General features: G+C 41.0%; 1 non-coding gene across 1 annotated transcript; it reads right to left on the bottom strand.

Annotated features, from left to right (window-relative positions):
* Positions 1-1,002: 1,002 nt before the first annotated feature.
* Positions 1,003-1,108, bottom strand: LOC132629595 (small nucleolar RNA R71). The gene has a single exon (XR_009578362.1). It is a non-coding gene; the product is annotated as a small nucleolar RNA R71 (small nucleolar RNA).
* Positions 1,109-17,301: the final 16,193 nt, after the last annotated feature.

Consider the following 17,301-nt stretch of genomic DNA (forward strand, 5'->3'; position numbering starts at 1 on the left):
TAAGAGGAATTTACCTAGCATAATTAACCGTTCTTCATGCATACTTTCTTATCTTTGGAAAAATCATAGAAATAAATAATCTTTTCTTATTGGGAAATAGTCTAGATTCAAGTAGAGGTTAAGTGCATCCACACAAATAATACATTAGAAGTATATCAAGATCGATACCCATGATCATACATTTCGTCTAAAGAGGACGTAACCTTGATTTCTTTTACCATAAATTACAATCCAAAGCAATTAGTTAGCTATTAGTCATAAACAACCAACTTTTACAAAAATCATCGGATTAAGACATTAGACCTAAATTAAGCATTCTACGAGTTTAGTAACCTTTTCACACCATATTCCCTGTGGGATTCGACCCCAACCTTGTTGGGTTACTATATTTGACATCGTCCGCTTTACGCTAATCAAGGTGTAATTTGAGCGTATCAAATTTTGGCGCCGTTGCCGGGGAGTAGTACGGTTTTAAAATTACTAAATAGTGTCTGCTTTGATTGAAGTCTTTTGCTTATTCCATCATACCTTGTTTGCTATTCCTTGTAAACCAGGTGAACATGAATCAAAATCAGCAAAATCAACGTGTTGGTAACCAGGGTGGTCGATTGAATGATTGCGCGAATGAATCAGAAGACGAGAACTTTTTCGCTGATCTTGTTGCTGAGGAGGACTATGCATCTGCTATTGTTCATCCTCAGGTTGGAGCTGCAAGTGTCAAAATTGACTCCTCCCTCTGCCAGTTGTTGAAGCTTGAGGGATACTTTCGGAATTCTACCGAAAATGACCCTCAACACCATTTGCAGAATTTTGTGGATGTATGTGCTCATCACATCCAAAACAACATTTCACAGGATACTATTCGACTGAGGCTTTTCAAATATTCCTTAGGTGGCGATGCAAGAGCATGGTTTGAGAAGTTGCCCCGGAATTCTATTACTACATGGGTAGAGATGGTAGCAATGTTTCTCAAGAAGTGGTATCCTCCTAGCAAGAAGGCTGAGATTCGTGACAAGATCTATGAATTTAAGCAGCGACCAGGGGAACAATTATATGAAGCTTGGGAGATATTTAAAGAGTATTAGCAGAAATTTCCAAGTCATGGTTTTCCGGAGCATATATTAATGGAGAAGTTCTACCGAGGGCTGGATCTCGTGATGCAATCCATTGCAAACAATGCAGCTGATGGTTGTTTCATGGATAAATCTTACCGACGAGTGACCAACATACTTGACAGGCTGACTTGGCACTCAAATAATACTGATATTGTGCCCTATGGTAGTGTAATGATCCAGAATATGGTAATGGAGAATCAAGATACCCAACAAACATTGGCTCAGCTTGCAACGAATATTTCATTGCTGAGCAAAACGTTTGATGACACCCAGATCAAGAAGGTAAATGTTTGCAAAGATGAGTCAGGTATGTCGAAGGAGATGTACCAGGTCCAAAAGGGTCCATTTCACGAGGCACCTCCTATGCAGGTTGAAGACGCTAATTATGTGAATAATTCTCAAGGGGGTTATCAAAGACAGAACTACCAAGGTGGTTACCAGAATCAGAATCAATGGAGACCTCAGTAGGGCCAGGGTGCCTACAACAACAACAACTCAGGGAACGACAATAATAATTATGGTGGTGCAAACCCAGGAAGCTACAACAACAACAACAATTTTGGGAATAAGAGTTCCGATCCTTATATACCACCGAAAGGGCAATCAACATAGCAAGGTAGTTCAAGGGTTGAAGCAATGCTTGAGAAGGTTCTGGCAAATCAATCAATGTCTGAGAGGACATTATCTGGGCTAACAGAGACAGTGGGATCCCATACAGCAGCTATTTAGAAGCTTGAGACACAGATGCGTGATCTTTCTAGAGAGCAGCACTCTCCTGAAAAGGGAGGACTTCCTAGTGACACTATTCTAAATCCGAAGAATGGGGGGAGCAGTGTAGACCGGGTGTTTGCTATTAGTACTTGGAGTGGTAAAATACTCCAAGGTGCTGAAAATAAGGTTGTTGAACTCTAGCCGATTGATGGGGAGGAAGAGGTGCATTCTGAAGCACCAATTATTGTTGATGAGAATCCTACTGATGAGAAAGTTGCTGATATTCCAGAAATTTTGAAGGAGGTTGATGACAAGAGAAAGAAAACTGTGAAAGGGGGGCTCCTCGCCCTTTGACTCAACTTTTCAAATCTAAACCTCCCTTTCCTCAGAGGTTGGTAAAGAAGAAGGAGGATGCTAAGTTCAAAATTTTTTATGATTAGCTGAAGCAGTTGTCTCTGAATTTTCCTTTCTTGGAAGCTGTCAAAGAGATGCTCGGTTTTGCTAAATATTTAAAGCACCTGCTAACCAAGAAGAAAATGGTGCAACGTGAAACCGTGAGTTTAACTCACACAGTGAGTTCCATCATTTCAACAACTACTGTTCAGAAAAAGGAGATCCTGGGCGTTCACCATTCCTTGTTCTGTTGGGCACCATGATTTTGCTTGTGCTCTGTGTAATAATAGGGAGAGTATAAATTTGATGCCACTTGCTATATACAAGCAATCAGGTTTGGGGATGCCAAGGCCGACTACTATGAGGTTACAGATGGCTGATAGATCTATTAAGAAGCCTGTTAGCATGGTTAATGATGTTCTTGTGCGGGTTGGTAAATTTATGTTGTTTGCATATTTTGTGATTCTTGACTGTGCTGTTGATCGGGACATTCCTATTATTTAGGGAGACCTTTCCTTGCTACGGGGAGAGCTCTGATGGATTCGGAAAAGAATGAAATCAAGTTCTGAGTCAATGATGATGAAGTTACTTTTCAGGCAAACAAGGGGATAAATTATCGAGTGCTTATGAGAGCATTTCAGCGATTGATTCTTTTGATATTATTGATGAAGAAATGGAGTTCAAGAAGGAAGAAGAAAGTTTGGGTGAAGCTCTAACTGGTATTCTTGTAAACTTTGATGCTTAAGACATGGAGGGTTATGTGGAGACGGTTAATTCGCTTGTTGGGTTGGGTTCATATTCTTACCACTCAAAGAAGCTGAATCTTGATCTGGAAAATAGAACAACTCTTCCAGCCAAGCCTTCGATCATTGAACCACCGAAGTTGGAGCTTAAGCAGCTTCCATCACATTTGAAGTACGAGTTCCTTGGTCCTAACAATACATTGCCAGTGATTGCTTTAGCCTTACTAACGGAGAAGCAAATTGTACTACTTTTAGAGGTATTACGTGAATATAGGCATGCCATTGGTTGGACCATAGCAGACATTCGGGGAATTCCTTCTGGGATCTGTGAACATAAAATCCATTTTGAGGAGGATAGCAAGCCGAGCGTGCAGCACCAAAGGAGACTGAATGAGAATATACAAGAAGTCGTCAAGAAAGAGATCATCAAATGGTTAGATACTGGAGTGGTTTACCCGATTGCAGACAGTAAATGGGTGAGCCCGGTCCAATGTGTTCCGAAAAAGGGCAGCATCACAGTGGTGCCCAATGCAAAGAATGAGCTGATTCCGACGAGGACTGTAACCGGATGGAGGGTTTGCATGGACTATCACAAGCTGAACACTGCCACTTGCAAGCATCACTTCCCTATGCCTTTTATTGATCAAATGCTTGATTGGCTACTGGCCAACTATCTTCCATGATGCAAATGTACTAGTACGGTCTTGTGATCAATGTCAGAGGCAAGGGAGTATGGGTAGAAGGTAAGAGATGCCTATGAACTTTGTGATGGAAGTGGAGGTGTTCGATGTCTGGGGGATTAATTTTATGGGACCTTTGTGAGCTCTGGTGGCATGAAGTATATCTTGGTTGTTGTGGACTATGTGTCGAAATGGGTAAAAGCGGTGGCTTTACCTAACAATGAGGCTAAGAGTGTCATGGGGTTCCTACAGAAAAACATATTTAATCGATTTGGTAATCCCAGAGCTATAATCAGTGATGGCGGTTCCAACTTTTGCAATAGAGCCTTCGCAGGATTGATGGAGAAGTATGGCGTGAAACATAGGGTGGAAACACCCTATCATCCTCAGACAAGTGGGCAAGTTGAAGTCTCTAATCGGGAGATCAGGAGTATTCTAGCAAAAACGGTGAATGCAAACAGAACTGATTGGGCCCACAAGCTTGATGATGCTCTATGGGCTTACCGAATTGCTTTTAAGACTCCGATTGGGACTTCACCCTTCAAGCTCGTTTTCGGTAGCGCTTGTGACCTGCCGGTTGAACTTGAACATAAGTCTATGTGGTCATTGAAAAAATTAAATATGGATTAGGAAGAGGTGACCAAACTCAGGTTGTTTCAACTCAATGAGATGGATGAATTCAGGTACCAGGCATATGAAAGTGCAGCACTTTATAAAAAGAAGATGAAGCAGTACCATGATAAGAAAATTCTGAAGCGAGAATTCTACAAGGGTGATCCTGTCTTGCTGTTTAACTCTCGATTGAAACTGCTTCCGGGTAAGCTAAAGTCCAGGTGATCCATACTATTTGAGGTGGTGAGTATTTCACCCCATCGGGCGATTGAACTGAAGTCCGGAGATGGAACTCAGACATTTAAAGTGAAGGGACAGAGGGTGAACCACTATCATGGGATGGTTGATGGAGATCGAATTATTGACCGATACTGGTTGAAGCACCTTGGAAAGAATGCTGACTCAGCGAGTCCCGACCAAGAGTAAATTGGCAACACCGTCGTGCTGTGACTTAAAATCAAGCGCTTCTTGGGAGGCAACCCATGTGTAATTGTTTTTCTTTTTTTTTGTTGTAACTTAGATTAGATGTGTATAGGGTAACATTTGTTTTGGTGCAGGATGCAAAGTGGAGAAACTGGAGTTAATCTACACCAAAATCTACGGTCCGTACAATTTTTACGGACCGTAGATTGAAGCATAGAGTATGAGCCAGGTAAGGGATCTTTCTATTCTTAATTTACGCCATCATTTACGGATCGTAAATAAAAGCATAAAATAAGGATCGTCAGATCAAATCACCGTTGCAAGACTTATGCCATAATCTACGCTTCGTACAATTTTTACGGGCGTAGATTGATAGTGTAAAAGGCCAGGTAAGTTTAAAAGTTGAAACGTGATTAGGGTACAAAGAATATTAAAACCGCCCTTTTGTTTCTTTAAGTCTTCAACTCAAACTGAAACTCATCACAACTCCCTCTCCTTTTCATACTCTACCACCACCCAATCACATCCCTAAATTTACCCTAAATTCACTTCCCTTTTTACTCCCCACAATTATACGTTACTTATTCCAATCCTACACATAAACACAACTCCTCACCACAACACCAAATCACAAACCCTTAATAGCCGTTTGAGTTGAAGCAAGAAGCAATAATTTTCTCAGTTGTACTCTTTGTGTTTATTTGATCATCCATGTCTCTACAGGGTTTGTTGATTCTCTCATACCTTAGTTATGATATAAAGCTACATATTAGTGAGATGGACGAATGCCCTTTTGTCTCTCAATGACCTTGAAGTGCAAAATCTTGAATTTTTATTATATGGGAGATCGATTCTTGAAATTAGTTGGGGCGGGGATTTGGTTGTGTTGTGCTTAACATTGGACTCATAAGGAACAAGTATTCAAACCCCCACTGAGTCAGTGGGCATTTCAAGTGTCAATGTCAAAATTGATATAACAATTTGTTATGCCCACCAACTGTTTGATAAAATGCTTGAATGAGGAAAAGTGTGAATTCGGGTGAAGTCTGAGTAACCCAGTCAAGATAATGAGTATAATAATGTGGATTCATGTACAAAAAGTCATTAGTGTATGCTATGTATGAAAGAGAAGCCCGTTGGGAATGTGTGATAACTATTATATAGAGGGCATTTTACGAGTAGATTCACGGACCGTAGATTTTATACGGATTGTAAATCTGGGTAGTAGAATACTCTACTATATAATAGTTACAACACTGTTCCCGTTTTACAATACAACATACGGACCGTAAAAATTTTACGAACCGTAACTTGTATCATAAATCCGTATAGAGTGCGAAAGCATTGTATTAGTCCTTTGGAACCTTATATGTTGGGTTGCGTGCATGACTTTAGGCTAAATACCCAAGAGGAGATGGTCAAAATGAAAATTCTCTATAGTTTCACGAAAAGGAGGTTTGACGGTCGTCCTTTGTACCGTCGTTCTGTTCGACGCTCCGTCTTTTGCACCGTCCTTTGTGAGGAAGAGAGAGTTGCTCACTGGAAATTTCATGACTTTGACGGAGTAGATCGAAACTCCGTCGATCTATTCGACGCTCCGTCGTTTGTACCGTTGAATTGACCTAGCACGAAGACCATTCGATGGAGCAGATCGACGTATCGTCATTCTGTTCGACGCTCCGTCCTTTGTACCGTCTTTTGTGCCTGGCAGGCTGAAATTATTTAAGTTGCAAAATTTTAGTTTTTCTTCCATTCTTTTCACTTTCAAAAACCCTATGGACGAAAATATCTCTCTAGGGCTCCAACACTAAGGTAGGAACATCTTAATCATTGATTATCAATCCTAACATCAAACCCATGATTCTTAACATTATTCTTGTGACTAAAATCTAGGGTTTGCAACATAATTCTTCCTAAAGTGATTCATGCTAGGGTTTGGGCGTTCTTCACTAGAAAAGGGAATTGATAAACTTTGTCTAACATACTAAGGTATGTCTCTCTTTTAAAAACCTCATCATGGATATATGTTTTCTTCTCAAAGGTTCTTTATTGAATAAAGAGGTGAACTTTTCATGAAAAACTCTAATTCATGTCTTTGCTTATGGTTGGTGTGCGTGAGGGGACAAACCCACATTAAACCTTGATTGTATTATCCTCCATATACGTATATGAAATCATAATCGTTTTCTTCTATAAGAGATGATCAGTGATGATGGTTAATTGTTGGTATTGATGATTTTACAAAGAAACTAAGACAAAGGAATCTTGTTTAAAGAAGTGGAAACATCTTCAAGATTATCTATGAAACTATGGATTTTCATAATGGCATAATGAACTTTAATGCAATTTGATGGTGTGACTACTTTGAGATAAATTGTGAATCGACTTTTATGCTATGAATTTTGTTGTTTCATTTGGCCTAGCTACTCGGGAGGAAGGGTAGCCACTGTAGATCCTAGTGTGATAATTCCTAGCCATTCGGGAAGAAGAGTGGCCACTTCCGGGTTCGCTACCTAGGGTGTGATTATGCCTAGCTATTCGGGAGGAAGGATAGCCACCGTTGAATTTCATATTCCAGTGTGGTGCGCCATGACAAGGGAACCTCTATGGCCACCCCTTCGATGTGAGATTCTTGGGCCTGTGTTGGCATGTGTGATATTCTTATTTTCTCATGAAATTGTTGTTGTTAATTATAATCAATTGAAAGGCATATTTGAAGTTGTACCTTGACAAGAGGCCTTATAATCGGTTTTGATAATTCTTATTGAGATACACAAACTGAATAACTGTTCTTACATTGGTTTTCACATGATTTTCAAGACTGATTTCTTTATGTATTATTGTACTTTATTTTTATATCACTTGTTGTCCTCGAGGCACTCACTGAGTACGAAGTACTCAGGCATATCGTTGTTGTTTTTGATGGTATGTTAGGTAACGGTGAAGAGCAGGTTCTTGATGCTCCGGGAGTTTAGGAAGGACTTGCAGTTGCTGCTGATTGGGTTAGCCCACACATTCATTCGTGGGATACCCTATTTATTTAATTCCATTTATTTATATTAGTTTCTGGGCTGCGTCCCGATGAGTTAGACATTTATTCCTTTTTCTTAGAAGCTCCTTAGTAATCATTCGAATGTGGGTAGAAGAAGAGTTGTTGTTTAACTCTTTCAGGCACACTATCATGTTTTGGCTGAATTATTTAAATTATAAAGACTTTCACTGATTTAACTCTTATATTCATGATCTGTTTGCATTTATTTTATTAAACGGTTGGAGGCGAATGTTAAACCTGGCGGGTTCAAGTGTTATTATTGCATCCTTTACGTTCTCCGATGTTGTTCATGACGTCGGATGTCGGTCACGTCTTGGGTGGGTTTTGGGGCGTGACAAGCTTGGTATCAGAGCGTAGGATTAAATACGTCCTAGGATTATTGTCGGTGTCTGCGGAGCTGTGTCTAGTGGGGTTTTCCTTGTGCAGCCTGATCACCTGCATGACCGAGAAACTCCCAGGACATTTATGGGTGTTTCCTATTCTTCTTGATTCTAGATTGTGTTTTTGAGCTTCAAGTCGTTTTAGGATCATTCTAACCCGATCATCCAAAAATGGTAACTGCGCTCAACCGCTGAGAGCTAACCGAACTCATCGGGGCGCGAATGCTGTTAATGCAAATAATGTTGGAAATTAAGCACCAACCCCAGCACCGCCTGCTCCTGCTATTCCTGTTGCAGGTGTACCTGAGATTGGTACTGTGCAAATGGCTATTCAAATGTTAACTGCATTGATTGCGGCTCACCAGCAGCGTGGAGGTGTGGGACCTCATGGTGGAGGAAGACTTAAGCAATTCCTAGACTTAAAGTCACCAGAGTTCTTTGGGTCACGAGAGGTGGATGGCCCCCAACACTTTTTAGATGAGACCTTCAAGGCATTGAGGGCAATGGATGCCCAGGACTCTGAAGCTTTGAGGCTCGCTTCGTATCAATTGAAGGATGTTGCTCACGTATGGTTTGAGATGTGGGAATCTGAGAGGGGTGACGCTGCTTTAGCTCCGACGTGGGCTGGATTTTAAGAGACGTTCATGGAAAGGTTCTTGTCTGATGAAGAAAGAATTGCTATGGCTACGAAGTTTGAAAAGCTAGAGCAGGGTAACAAGTCGGTTTATGAGTATAGTTTGGAGTTCACCTGTCTGTCAAAGTATGCTTTATTCATGATTCCGACTGAAAAGCATAAGTTAACTCGTTTTATCAAAGGCTTGGTACCACGTATTAAGTCTGCATGTGCTGTTGTTGCTATGTCTCCTACTTTCACTTTCTCATCTCTGGTTGGGTTCGCTGAACAACAAGAGAGTTGGAAAAATGAGGAGAGAGTGGATCGATATCAGAACAAGAAGGCCCTATCGGTGGGTGGTTTTAGCGCTAATAATTATAAGGGAGGGCAGAGTAAAGGGTATTCTGCACCTGCTCAGTCTGGCGCTTGTTCCCGTGATAGTGTGCCTTCTGGTAGGCAAGGCTAGAAAAATAATAATAATAATAATAATAATAGTAAGTTTTCACAGGGAAGTAGTCGTGTGCCAGTGTGGGAAGAGCGTATCTGTCATAATTGTGGGATTAGAGGCCACATCAAGAGGGAATGCAGAAAGTGGGTACGTGAGATGGTTGCTATGAATAACCAAAAGAATGATTCGCCTGTTTCTGCATTTGCTAGATATCCTCTTGTTGGTAATGCTAACAATAATAATCAGAATGCTCGTAACAACGGCAAAGGAAAGAAAGTTGCTAATACTTCTGGTTGAGGGACAACTCGACGTTATGGGCTGACTCGTAGGGAGGCAGCTGACGCTTCTGACGCTGTGGTTACAGGTATGCTTACCATCTGGTCTCATGATGCTTACTCATTGATTTATCCGGGTTCAAATTTATCCTATGTGACTCCTTATTTTTCTCTTGATATGGGTATGAAACCCGAACCATTGTTGGAACCCTTTGTTGTTCATACGCCTTCGGGTGTTCCTGTTATTGCTTCTAGAGTGTATAGAAATTGTGTTGTTGTGATTAAAGGCCGTGAGACCGTGGCTGATTTGTATGAACTTGAGATGGTGGATTTTTATGTAATTATAGGGATGGACTGGTTGTGTGCATGTTATACTAATGTGGATTGTCGCCATAAGTTAGTTCGCTTGGCCTTTTCCGAGGAGCCTGTTATTGTGTGGGAGGGTGAAATTGCTAAGCCAAGAGGTAGATTTATTTCCTATCTTAAGGCTCATAAGATGATTACTAAGGGGTGTATTTTCCATTTGGTTGCTGTTAATGATACAAAAGCCATAGTACTTGAATTTGCATCTGTTCCCATAGTTAGTGATTATCCCAAAGTGTTTCCCGAAGATCTCTCTGGCCTCCCTCCTGATAGGGTTATTGATTTTGGGATTGATGTTATTCCCGACACCCAACCTATTTCTATTCCACCTTATCGTATGGCTCCAGCAGAACTAAGGGAGTTAAAGGATCAGTTGAAGGACTTGTTGGATAAACGTTTCATCCGACCAAGTTCCACACCTTGGGGGTGCTCCAGTCTTGTTTGTTAGAAAGAAAGATGGTTCCCTTAGGATGTGTGTTGATTACCGTCAGCTTAATAACGTGACCATTAGGAATAAATATCCTTTGCCTAGCATAGATGACCTATTTGACCAACTTCAGGGTGCTAAGTTCTTTTCAAAGATTGACCTGAGGTTGGGGTATCACCAATTGAAGATAAAGGAAAAGGATATCCCGACAACTGCTTTCCGTACTCGTTGTGGGCAGTTGGAGTTTCTAGTGATATCCTTTGGGTTGATTAATGCACCTGCTGCATTCATGGATTTAATGAACCGGGTTTTTAAGACGTATGTAGACCCTTCATTATTGTGTTTATTGATGACATCTTGGTGTACTCTAAGAATCGTGAGGATCATGCTAATCATTTGAGGATAACTTTGACAACACTTGAGGAGAACGAGCTTTATGCAAAATTCTCTAAGTGTGAGTTCTGGCTTGAGTCTGTGTCTTTCTTGGGTGACATGGTGACTGGTGACGGCATTAAAGTAGACCCTCCGAAAATTTCAACAGTTAAGGATTGTCCTAGACCAACTAGTGCGACGAAAATTCGTAGTTTCTTGGGTTTGGAAAATTATTACAGAAAGTTTGTGGAAGGTTTTTCGTCCATAGCCTCACCATTGACTAAATTGACATAGAAGACTGCTACGTTTCAGTGGTCCGAAGCTTGTGAAAAGAGTTTCCAAAGAGCTTAAGACAAAGTTGACTTCGGCTCCTATTTTGACTTTACCTTCTGGGTCTGGTGGGTATGTGGTGTATTGTGATGCTTCTAGAATTAGTTTGGGTTGTGTATTGATGCAGAACGGTAAGGGGATTTCTTATGCTTCACGTCAGTTGAAGAAGCATGAGAAGAATTATCCGACTCATGACTTGGAATTGGCTGCTGTGGTATTTGCTTTGAAAATTTGGCGTCATTGTATGGTGAGCATTGTGATGTTTTTACTGATCACAAGAGTCTGCAACATACCTTCAAGCAGCGAGAGTTGAATCTCAGGTAGAGGAGGTGGTTGGAGTTGTTGAAAGATTAGTACTTGAATATCTTGTATCATCCTGGTAAGGCTAATGTGGTTGTTGATGCTCTGAGTAGAAAATCTATGGGCACGTTGGCTTATTTGCGTGCACATGACATGCCCATGGGGATGGACATTCGAAGACTTTCTAGTCTTGGGGTCAGACATGATGAAACTAAAGATGGAGAGTTAGTGGGAATCACGCCATCACAGTCTGACATGGTGGAAAGGATAAAATCCAAGCAATATGATAATGAACTTTTGGCAAAGCTGAGAGATGGAGTGGAAAGGGGTGAGTACACTTCATTTACTGTTGGTACTGGTGATAGTGTTCTGCGGTTGCAAAGACGATTGTGTGTTCCTGATGTTAATGGTCTTTGATAAGAATTAATGATGGAAGCTCATAGTTCCAAGTATTCGATTCATCCGGGATCCACCAAAATGTATAAGGATTTGAAACAACACTATTGGTGGAAGAGCATGAAGGTTAATATTTCTAACTTTGTGGCTAAGTGTTTAAACTGTCAACAGGTGAAGGATGAACATCAAAGGCCTGGAGGCATGGCTCAAAATATCGAGATTCCGCAGACGAAGTGGGAGGAGATCAATATGGATTTCATTTTGGGGTTACCCCGCACAAAGGCCAGGTTTGACTCGATTTGGGTTATTGTGGATAGACTCACAAAGTCTGCCCATTTTCTCCCTGTGAAGATGTCATATACTGCAGCGGAGTACGCCAAGTTATATCTAAAAAATATAGTTAGATTGCATGGTGTTCCGACATGGATTATATCTGATAGATGTACACAATTTACTGCTCCTTTTTGGACATCCTTTCAGGAAGGGTTGGGAACTAGAGTCAAATTGAGCACCGCCTTTCATCCTCAAACTGACGGGCAGGTGGAGAGAACTGTTCAGACTGTGGAAGATATGTTACGAGCTTGTGCAATCGATTTTGGAGGAAGTTGGGATGAACACCTACCTCTGGTTGAATTCGCTTACAACAATATCTATCAAATGAGTATTCAAATGGCTCCTTATGAGGCTCTTTATGGGAGGCGTTGTCGATCTCCTATTGGTTGGTTTGAACCAACTGAAGTGGAATTTTTGGGTCCGGATTCAGTTGATGAAGCAATTGAGGAGGTTAATCTTATTGTGCAACGACTTAAGATAGTTCAGAGTAGACAAAAGTCCTATACGGATATGAGGCAGCGTGAGCTAGAGTTTTCTGTCGGTGACAATGTGTTCTTGAAAGTAACGCCAATGAAGGGAGTAATACGGTTTGGTAAAAAGGGAAAACTTAGTCCTCATTTTATTGGCCCTTATGAGATTGTTAGGACAATTGGAAAGGTGGCTTATGAGTTGAAGTTACCATCTGATATGGCCATGGTGCATCCTATGTTTCACATTTCGATGTTGAGGTTGTACAAACCTGATCCTTCCCATGTGTTGAACCATGAAGAGATTAAAATTAATGAAGCGTTAACCTATGAAGAAAAACCAGTTCAGATTCTAGATCGTCAACTTAGAGGGTTGAGGACGAAGGATGTGGCATCGGTTAAACTGTTATGGAGAAACCATAATACTGAGGAAGCTACTTAGGAAGCGGAGGAGGACATGAAGAAGAGATATCCCCACTTGTTCCCAATGGCAGGTCTGCGCTAGCATTTTAAATTACTCATGGATGAATCATTGGGTTTGTTCGAAGCAACTTGTGGTATATTGGATTAATTTCTAATCTATTAATCTCATTCGAGGATGAATGAATCTTAAGGGGGGGGATAATGTAACATCCCGTAAATCCGCATAGAGTGCAAAAGCATTGTATGAGTCCTTTGGAACCTTATATATTGGGTTACGTGCATGACTTTAGGCTAAAGACCCAAGAGGAGATGGTCAAAATGAAAGTTCTCTACAGTTTCACGAAAAGGAGGTTTGACGGTCGTCCTTTGTACCGTCGTTCTGTTCGACGCTCTGTCTTTTGCACCGTCCTTGGTGAGGAAGAGAAAGTTGCTCACTGAAATTTCATGACATTGACGGAGCAGATCGATGCTTTGTCGATCTGCTCGACGCTCCGTCGTTTGTACCGTCAAATTGACCTAGCACAAACACCATTCGACGGAGCAGATCGACGCATCGTCATTCTGTTCGACGCTCCGTCCTTTGTACCGTCTTTTGTGCCTGGCAGGCTGAAATTATTTAAGTTGCAAAATTTTAGTTTTTCTTCCATTGTTTTCACTTTCAAAAACCCTATGGACGAAAATATCTCTCTAGGGCTCCAACACTAAGGTAGGAACATCTTAATCATTGATTATCAATCCTAACATCAAACCCATGATTCTTAACATTATTCTTGTGACTAAAATCTAGGGTTTGCAACATAATTCTTCCTAAAGTGATTCATGCTAGGGTTTGGGTGTTCTTCACTAGAAAAGAGAATTGTTAAACTTTGTCTAACATACTAAGGTATGTCTCTCTTTTAAAAACCTCATCATGGATATTTGTTTTCGTCTCAAAGGTTCTTTATTGAATAAAGAGGTGAACTTTTCATGAAAAACCCTAATTCATGTCTTTGCTTGTGGTTGGTGTGCGTGAGGGGACAAGCCCACATTAAACCTTGATTGTATTATCCTGTATATACGTACATGAAATCATAATCGTTTTCTTCTATAAGAGATGATCAGTGATGATGGTTAATTGTTGGTATTGATGATTTTACAAAGAAACTAAGACAAAGGAATCTTGTTTAAAGAAGTGGAAACATCTTCAAGATTATCTATGAAACTATGGATTTTCGTAATGGAATAATGAACTTTAATGCAATTTGATGGTGTGACTACTTTGAGATAAATTGTGAATCGGCTTTTATGCTATGAATTTTGTTGTTTTATTTGGCCTAGCTACTCGGGAGGAAGGGTAGCCACTGTAGATCCTAGTGTGATAATGCCCAGCCATTCGGGAAGAAGAGTGGCCACTTCCGGGTTCGCTACCTAGGGTGTGATTATGCCTAGCTATTCGGGAGGAAGGATAGCCACCGTTGAATTTCATATTCCAGTGTGGTGCGCCATGACAAGGGAACCTCTATGGCCACCCCTTCGATGTGAGATTCTTGGGCCTGTTTTGGCATGTGTGATATTCTTATTTTCTCATGAAATTGTTGTTGTTAATTATAATCAATTGAAAGGCATATTTGAAGTTGTACCTTGACAAGAGGCCTTATAATCGGTTTTGATAATTCTTATTGAGATACACAAACTGAATAACTGTTCTTACATTGGTTTTCACATGATTTTCAAGACTGATTTCTTTATGTATTATTGTACTTTATTTTTATATCACTTGTTGTCCTCGAGGCACTCACTGAGTACGAAGTACTCAGGCATACCATTGTTGTTTTTGATGGTATGTTAGGTAACGGTGAAGAGCAGGTTCTTAATACTCCGGGTGTTTAGGAAGGACTTGCTGTTGCTGCTGATTGGGTGACCCCACACATTCATTCGTGGGACACCCTATTTATTTAATTCCATTTATTTATATTAGTTTCCGGGCTGCGTCCTGATGAGTTAGACATTTATTCCTTATTCTTAGAAGCTCCTTAGTATACCTTCGAATGTGGGTAGTAGAAGAGTTGTTGCTTAACTGTTTCAGGCACACTATCATGTTTTGGTTGAATTATTTAAATTATAAAGACTTTCGCTGATTTAACTCTTATATTCATGATCTGTTTGCATTTATTTTATTAAACTATTGGAGGCGAATGTTGAACCTGGCGGGTTTAAGTGTTATTATTGCATCCTTTACGTTCATCCGATGTTGTTCATGACGTCGGATGCCGGTCACGTCTAGGGTGGGTTTTGTGGCGTGACAAGCTTGGTATCAGAGCCTAGGCTTTAATACGTCCTAGGATTATTGCCGGTGTCTGGGGAACTGTGTCTAGTGGGGTTTTCCTTATGCAGCCTGATCACCTGCATGACCGAGAAACTCCCACGACATTTATAAGTGTTTCCTATTCTTCTTGATTCTAGATTGTGCTGTAGAGCTTTAAGACCTTTTAGGATCGTTCTAATTCGCTCGTTAATTCGGGCCTTGCAGAAATGGCTCTGACGAGATCCAAAAATGGTAACCGAGAACAACTTGTGAGAGCTAACCGAAATCTTGAGGGCGCGAATGCTGTTAATGCAAATAATGCTGGAAATCAAGCACCACCGCCTGCTCCTGCTATTCCTGTTGCGGGTGTACCTGAGATTGGTACTATGCAAACAGCTATTCAAATGTTAGCTGCATTGGTTGCGGCTCAAAAGCAGCGTGGAGGGGTGGGACCTCATGGTGGAGGTAGACTTAAGCAATTCCTAGACTTAAAGTCACTAGAGTTCTTTGGGTCACGAGAGGTGGATGACCCCCAACACTTTTTAGATGAGACCTTCAAGGCATTGAGGGCAATGGATGCCCAGGACTCCGAAGATGTGAGGCTCGCTTCGTATAAGTTGAAGGATGTTGCTCACGTATGGTTTGAGATGTGGGAATCTGAGAGGGGTGACACTGCTTTAGCTTAGACGTGGGCTGAATTTGAAGAGGCGTTCATGGAAAGGTTCTTGTCTTATGAGGAAAGAATTGCTATGGCTACGATGCTTGAAAAGCTAGAGCAGGGTAACAAGTCGGTTCGTGAGTATAGCATAGAGTTCACCTGTCTGTCAAAGTATGATTTATTCATGATTCTGACTGAAAAGCATAAGTTAACTCGTTTTGTCAAAGGCTTGGTACTAGGTATCCAGTCTGCATATGCTGCTGTTGCTATGTCTCCTACTTTTACTTTCTCATCTCTGGTTGGGTTTGCTGAACAACAAAAGAGTTGGAAAAATGAGGAGAGTGTGGATTGAGATCAGAACAAGAAGGCCCTATCAGCGGGTAGTTTTAGCGGTAATAATTATGAGGGAGGGTAGAGCAAAGGGTATTCTGGACCTGCTCAGTTTGGGGCTTATTCCAGTGCTGATGTGCCTTCTGGTAGGCAAGGCTAGAAAAATAATAATTATAGTAAGTTTTCGAAGGGAAGTAGTCGTCCGCCAGTGTGGGAAGAGTGTATCTATCATCATTGTAGGATTAGAGGCCACAACAAGAGGGAATGCAGAAAGTGACTACGTGAGATGGCTGCTATGAATAACCAAAAGAATGATTCGCCTGTTTCTGCATTTGCTATAAATTCGCTTGCTGGTAATGCTAACAATAATAATCAGAATGCTCGTAACAACGACAAAGGAAAGAAAGCTGCTAATACTTCTGGTGGAGGGACAGCTCGACTTTATGGGCTGACTCGTAGAGAGGCAGCTCAGGCTTCTGACGCTGTGGTTACAGGTATCCTTACCATCTGTTCTTATGATGCTTACTTATTGATTGATCTGGGTTCAAATTTATCCTATGTGACTCCTTATTTTTCTCTTGATATGGGTATGAAGCCCGAACCATTGTTGGAACCCTTTGCTGCTGATACGCCTTCGGGTGTTCCTGTTATTGCTTCTAGAGTGTATAGAAATTGTGTTGTTGTGATTAAAGGTAGTGAGACCATGGCTGATTTTTATGAACTTGAGATGGTGGATTTTGATGTAATTATGGGGATGGACTGGTTGTCTGCATGTAATGCTAATGTGGATTGTTGCCATAAGTTAGTTCGCTTGGCATTTTCCGAGGAGCCTGTTATTGTGTGGGAGGGTGAAATTGCTAAGCCAAGGGGTAGATTTATTTCCTATCTTAAGGCTCATAAGATGATTACTAAGGGTTGTATTTACCATTTGGTTGCTGTTAATGATACAAAAATCATAGTACCTGAATTTCCATCCGTTCCCATAGTTAGTGATTATCCCAAAGTGTTTCCCGAAGATCTCCCTGGCCTCCCTCCTGATAGGGTTATTGATTTTGGGATTGATGTTATTCCCGACACCCAACCTATTTCTATTCCACCTTATCGTATGGCTCCAGCAGAACTAAGGGAGTTAAAGGATCAGTTGAAGGACTTGTTGGATAAACGTTTCATCCG

Source organism: Lycium barbarum, chromosome 2 (genome assembly GCF_019175385.1).
Source record: "Lycium barbarum isolate Lr01 chromosome 2, ASM1917538v2, whole genome shotgun sequence".
In the NCBI taxonomy this organism is placed as follows: domain Eukaryota; kingdom Viridiplantae; phylum Streptophyta; class Magnoliopsida; order Solanales; family Solanaceae; genus Lycium; species Lycium barbarum.